We start from the raw sequence: 6,989 nt of genomic DNA, 5'->3' as shown, positions 1-6,989 counted from the left end.
GGAATGGTGATGTAGAAGTAGGGGTAGAAGGATCAGAAGGTCAAGTTCATAGTTATCTTTGGGTACATGAGATCCTGTCATAAGCAATATTTCTGCTGACTCTAGACAGGCCCATAAGGGTTCACAGGACCCATTTCTAGCTGAGTACAATACATAGTATGTTGCATCACCCTGGGGTATCCTGTCCACAAGGCCATGCAGGTAAAGGCTCTTGCCACAGATGGTCCCAGAACTGAGCAATGGGAGTTGTGAGCAGTGGGTCTAAGGCCCCTCTAGCTGGTCAAGTACCCCAGGCCTCTCCCCAACCAACCCCTTGTTCTTTGTCCAAAGCCTAGGCAACTCAGCCCATTCTTCAGGCCTTAGGGCACTTTTCTCCCGGAAGCCTGTCATGGCTGCATCCCCTGGGCTACCTATTTACATACTAAGAGTGTTGGCAAAGTATTTCCACAGAGCCAAAAGTCAATATGAGCACCCTGTCACTGGAGATGCTGAAGGGAGTACTCAGAGGGGACATGGGACGAGTCCCTTCCATGTGCTAGATCTGGCTCTCCAGGATCCCCAGGAAGGGGTGCTAAGCAGGAGAAATTGTGGAGATAGTGGTCTTTGCAATGTATGTTTGATGTCCCTCCCCAGAAGGCGACAAGTCCCCTCTTCCAACCGACCCAGGCTTCCATGTCGACACAGAGATACCACTCGCTCAAAGCCCTCTGAGGAAGGATGAGCTGTCCAGCCTCCCAGGTCAGCCTTGTTACAGAAGCTTGGAGGTCACCACCCTCTTGGTATGGCTAAGCTATGTAGATGCTCATGTAGTATTCAAGGGAGCACCCACTTGGTTCTCCCCCTGCTCATCAGCCTGGCTCATGCATGGGGCTTGCATGGAGACTCAGCTTCTCCTCTCCCTGACCTGGTGCCTTTCTGCACCTTGCCCAATCTCAGTCTCTGCTTCCGAGAACATGCTGCCCCCTCCCCGCCAGCCCATAGAAAGGCAAGTGTTTATTGAGTACCTGCTATTTATGTCAGTGGTGCACCAGGGGAAGGTAGTGGAGTTCCTGGTTGGTAGATCCTGTGTTCCTAGGGTGGACCAGACAAGGCCCTGAAGTCTCTTAATTAAAGCTATTGAAATCAGCTTTAACTGCTTCAGAGAGGTCCCTGGGCTCTCTCAGAACCTCCGTTAGCCCAGAGGACCAGCATAAAGTCCCGAAGTCACACTATACAGGGCTCCCTATGCAAATCCACCACTACCTTCACACTGGACCCCTTACCCCAGACCCTAGCCCACAAAACTTGATGAGTGGGATCCAAGTAACCTGTAGCTTGCAACACTGCTTACACCCTTAGGGGCACCCTTCTACCCATATAGTTTTCAAGGAGAGAACAAGCCAGATGGGTACTCTCAGAGCCTGCCAGCTCCCCGCCTCAGTTGGTCTGAGTATGGCAAGCCCCAGGGCCCAGCTGGGAACCAAAGAGGGCTGTGATTAGGAAAGAGCTAGGCCTGGCCAGAGACCTGTGGTGAGATGGCTACCACAACCAGGTACTGGCTTCTGCCCAAGCACCAAGAGTTCACTGGAGGAGGTTGGCATCCCTGAATGGTGGCTGACAGCAACATGGTCCTCCTTCCCAAGACCTCATCCCCTACCTTGGCAAGCACCCTGGGGAGACCTGCCCGAACCCATTGAGCCCTGTTTGGTGTCAGTTTACATATTATGTTGGCATTAGCTATGCTGGCAATCTGGGAAGGGTCTCCCTGCAAAAAGGTATCAAAGTCTTTGATCCTGCCAGCCATAAATAGGACAGAGTCCCCAGGATGCAAATTTTGCCAAAAGGGGGATACTGCAGTACCTGGAACAGGCCATTAGAGGGCGCAAGTAAGCTGCTGTCCAGCTCAGAGCAGGTATTTGTGAGTTGGCTGGGTGTGTGGCATGAGTGTGCATACTGTGCAAACATGTATATGGATGTATACATGTGTATATATCTGTGCACATATGTGTATGAATGAACTTACTTGGGAGTATGCCTGTGTGCATGTTTGTGTCTGTAGGCATACCAGTCATCATAGGTGTATGTGGTGCACATAAATGTGCAGGTGTGTGTGAGACCCAGGACCCTAATGCTTGGCATGGCCACTTTTAATCGACTGATACTCTGCAGGGCCCAGAGCTAGCGCTGTCTGGAAAGAGCACCACATTGCAGGAGCAGGATGTACAGAGCACTGAGGAGCAGCACCACCAGAGGAGGGTGCTGGGACTGGGTTATAAAGGATGACTATGTTTCCTAGGCAACAAGTAAAGGAAATAGAAGGGCAGACTTTTCAGCTTCCATGCTCCCTTGGGGTAGGTACACTGAGGGGATCCAGTTTGAGGAGTGTATCTCTGGTCCAACACTTTACAATGGAAGACTCTTATACCTAGAGACAGGAGACAACTGGCTTTTGGTCACTTGTCCTGTTCACCACAAAAGCCAGCACCAGGTCCTCTGATCCAACTCCTAAAGAGTTTCTATTCTTCCCCACAAGGCCTCCCCGAGTTGGCCTCGACAATGGCTGTGGTGATATATTGTGCACCCTAATAAAGCATGCCTGAAGATCAGAGGACAGAACAAGTCACGAGATTAAATATAGAGGCCAGGCAGTGGTGGCACACACCATTAATCCTAGCACTTGAGAGGCAGAGCTCCGTCTGGATCTCTGTGAGTTCAAGACCACCCTGGACTACATGAGATTGACTCAGTCTAAGAGAGAAAACAGAGCCAGGCAGTGGTGGCACACACCTTTATTCCCAGCACTTGCTTGGGAAGCACACACACCTTTTTTTTTTTTTTTTTTACATTTTATAAAATCTTTATGACAAATAATTCACATAGTATACAATTCACCTGTTTGCACAATTTGATAGACTTTAGTCCAGCATCCTCAGAGGCCCATGACACCATCACCACTTTCTATTTTAGAACATCGCTGTCTTCAATTTCATACACACATATAATGTATGGTGATTACATTCCACCTTATTTTTTAAGTGAACATAATATTTGCAATTATAACCAATTTTAAGTTCACAATTCAGTGGCATGAATTACATTCAAGATAGTAATTACACTCATGATATTCATTAATTATACTCATGATATTAATTACATTTGTGGTATTCATTGATTACATTCGCAGTATTCATTCAATAACTATATTTATGATATTTATTAATTACATTAATTGTATTGGTTTATTACATTCTTGATGTTATCAGCTTTTATCCCAATATCTGGTACAGGTTTTTTTGTTAATAAGACCATTTAGCATTAGAACAACAAATGGCCACCATAATCAACCATTGTTAGAGTGTCACAGGGTAGCTACAGTTCCATGAGGGAGTCTGTGGCTTAAAACAACAGAAATGCCTTCTCACCTGAGCTGGAGATCAGCAGTCAAAATCAAGTGCCCAGCAGGATTGGCCATCCCAGGCCCCTCCCAGCTTCCCGTGACTCCCTCAATTCTAGGCATCCTTAACCTTGGCTCAAACCACTGGTCCATTCCCTCTGACTTTTTGTTCTCTCCTCTTAAAAGGACACCCATTGTTGGATTTAGTACCACCCAAACTCTAGAGCAAGGTCGGCTGAGATCCTAAACCAATGTACATACAAAGACCCTCTCCTGAAAAGCCACATCCTAGGGTTCCAAGTGGACATGAGTTCGGGGAGCCTCAATTTGTAGCATTAAGGGGGGGGAATGGGCATATACTAGCACAGGGTATTGTTTCTGTCCCCAGTCCTGCCTATGGCCACCCCATCCTGCACACACAAGGCCCTCTCTCACTCAGATTTGGGCTCAACCGTGACCTCTCAGCTCCTCAGGAGGTCAGTCCCAAGGATCCAGTGCCCGGGGTGGACAGGAACCAGGCAGAAAGAGGCTGCCTCCGTGCCCCCGGAGCCACAGCATCAGAAGCTGTGAAATGTGAGTGATCCCCAAGGTTAATTAATTATTACATTAAAATGCACCCGTTAAGGGGCCGCAAACAGGAAGTATTAATCACCATCTCCTCAGACTGACAGGCACATTTCCCTAAGTTCTGCTGCTGCTGACTTAACCAAATGATAATCTCCCGGCGGCTGCCTTTTCCCGTGAAGTCACAGCTCATGAATATTCCGACATCGCAATTTGCTTCTTAAAAGGACAGACTTATTATTTCATTTTTAAGTTTACTGTCATGAATAGTAATTTCCCAGCTCCCCAAATAATGAGAAGGAGCCACCATTCCGGTCATCTGGGAGCTGGGCCCTCAACTGTGCAGCAGGGCCGTTGTCCCTTCCTCAAGGGACCAAGGGGACACCAGGTCATCTTGCTTCTCTGTCAGCTTAAAGGAATATCATTATGGAGCCAAAGGCAGGCTGCCCCTCCCCTCAGCACAGGGGATGCTGCCCACTCTTTGGTTCCTGGACCTTGGCAGCCACTCTATGTCCTGCTTCTACGATCGGAGTGACGAGAAGGGAGGCTTGACCCAGACCAGCACAGACACTGAATTCCAATCTTAACTCTGGTACAGGCTAGTCCTCTGTAACCTTAACCTTCACAGACTTCTCTGTCTGGAAGTGTGGACCAGGACTGAACGCCTGAGTGGACTTTCTGCATCTCCTCTGTGTCTCTGAAATGAAAAGACGAAGACCAAGGGCCTAGCCTGATGTCAGTCTTCGGGTTTGCGCTGGTGGAAATGGTGGTACTCCAGAACTGGATAGCGGAGTCTCCTGAGCCTCCCTGCAGCAGCTTCCCAGGGCTATTTCTACTGTTTAAGGCAATTATAGGCTGGCCCAAGTGCCCGGTAAACCATAGCAATTCACTAAATTCACAGTAAGTGAAAAATCAGATTTCATGATGCCCTTCCCTGATTGTTCTTGTGGGAAGGAATGCTTTCCGAGATGCCTCCTTTCAAAGAGGGTGACAGCACACAGGAGGACCACTGCCCAGACCCGCCCCCTGGCACTGTCTTCATGACTGCTGCTTCGGCCCAGCCTGTCTGGAGAAAACCTCTTTCCCAACCTTCAGAGGTTTCGTTTGCTGCCAGATGTGTGGGGATCCCTCACCTGCTGTGCCCAGACTCTTCTCCTTCACCTTGCCCTGTGGCTCACCCAGGGCAATACCTATAACAGAGCCCACAGGCTCAGAATTAGGCTCCACCACCTCCCCAGACTCCACCTCCACAGTCCCCTGGGATCCCGTGCAGCCTGCCCCCTCCAGGTCCTACTGTGCCCTCCCCAACCCTGTGTGCCTGTGAGCCAGTGAGTGGCCACATTTGCTCTTGGCTGTTTAGAAAGAACGGATGAAGAGCTGGGGATTTAGCTTAGGGGTAAAAAGCTTTCCTAGCAAGCACAAGACCCTGAGTTTGGTCCTCTCAACTCTGGAAAAAGAGAGAATATAGGAATCCTAGAGATGGCCATGACAGAGACCACCTTTGCACATGAGGGTACACACACACACACACACACACACACACACACACACACATCGCAGCTGAAAGAACAGCTCGCTATGGAATGTGTCAGGACAATAGCATAGAGGTTGTGTAAAGAACATGGTTCTTGCCTGGCGGTGGTGCATACCTTTAATCACCCTGAGTTCGAAGCCAGCCTGATCTACAGAATGAGTTCCAGGACAGCCAGAGCTACAGAGAAACCCTGACTCAAGAAATGAAACAAAACAAAACAAAAAAGATTCTTACCTGAGCATGCTGACAGGCCTATAATCCCAACTCTTGGGAGTCAGAAACAGGAAGATTGCTGCAATTTCTAGGGAGTCAGAGACAGGAGGATTACTGCAATTTCCAGGCCAGCCTGGTCCATATAGTAAATTCCAGACCAGCTGGGGCTACATAGCAAGACCCTGTCTCAAAAAGAAAAAACCAGTGGAGGAGAAGGAAAGAAGAAGCAGGAGGGAGAAAGGGGGGGAGGGAGGAGGGGGAGGAGGGAGGGTTGTGTGTACCCTATGGGTCCACGGTTTCCCCGATGGTAATCAGAGTTTGGTCCAACAGGCCTGAGACATCAAGCATCTGGGCAACCTCAGAGATGCCCAACAGTAGGCAGCTGTGTGTGTAAGTGAGCTGTACCCCTGGAAATGATTGAATTGGGACCAAAGCTTTACTGTAACCAGTGTCTTTAACTGTCCCTGGAACCGTATCACTTGGAATCCGAGGGCCCAGGGCCTCCAGAGGCTTGGTTTGCTGGAAGGCGACATACTCTTCACTGAGATGGGCTGTGTGGGACTCGTGGTGGCCTGTCACAGCAGCACTGTGAGCAGACGGTACTGTATGGGGTGAGGCTATTGTGCACACACAGTGGTCGTTAGCATCCTGACTCCTGGACTGAACACCAGCAGGTGACAGTGACCTTGGGTAGCACACCCTTGACCTCCCTTTGACAAGGATGACAAGCTCTGCTGGTAGGGGTTCCATGCCTCCCCCCACCCCCAGGTGGGAAGTCTTGGGCCAGGTATACACAAGCAAAGGAACAGGAGCCAGAGCTCCCCTGCTTCCTGCCCCAGCCTCATCCGGCCCTGCCTACCCTGGCCAGACTCTGAAGGCCCAGGAAACCCCTGGGAACACGGAGAGAATCAAGAAGTCCTGAGGAATCCTGGCAAGTTTCAACAAACATTTGCCCGGCTTTTACCTCTGGCAAGAACAGGCAGGGACCAGAGAGAACTAGACCTCCATGTCCTAGGCAGGCAGATCCCCTCAGCTCCTCCCAGATCCATCCCAACCCCCTCACATCTTCATGCCCTCTTGTTTAGACATTTTTTTAAATTTTTTTACCTATGAGTATTTTGCCTGTCCACGCGTGTGCGTGTGCGTGTGTATGTGTGTGTGTGTGTGTGTGTGTGTGTGTCCCCACTATGTATGTGCCTGGTGCCCAAGAAGCCAGATGAGGGTATCCTGGAACTGTAGTTAAGAATGTTGCCGGACGGTGGTGGCGGTGCACGCCTTTAATCCTAGCACTTGGGAGGCAGAGCC

Source organism: Peromyscus maniculatus, chromosome 4 (genome assembly GCF_049852395.1).
Source record: "Peromyscus maniculatus bairdii isolate BWxNUB_F1_BW_parent chromosome 4, HU_Pman_BW_mat_3.1, whole genome shotgun sequence".
Classification (NCBI taxonomy): Eukaryota; Metazoa; Chordata; class Mammalia; order Rodentia; family Cricetidae; genus Peromyscus; species Peromyscus maniculatus.
The sequence above is the reverse complement of the archived record's forward strand: the minus strand, read 5'-3'. Positions refer to the sequence as shown.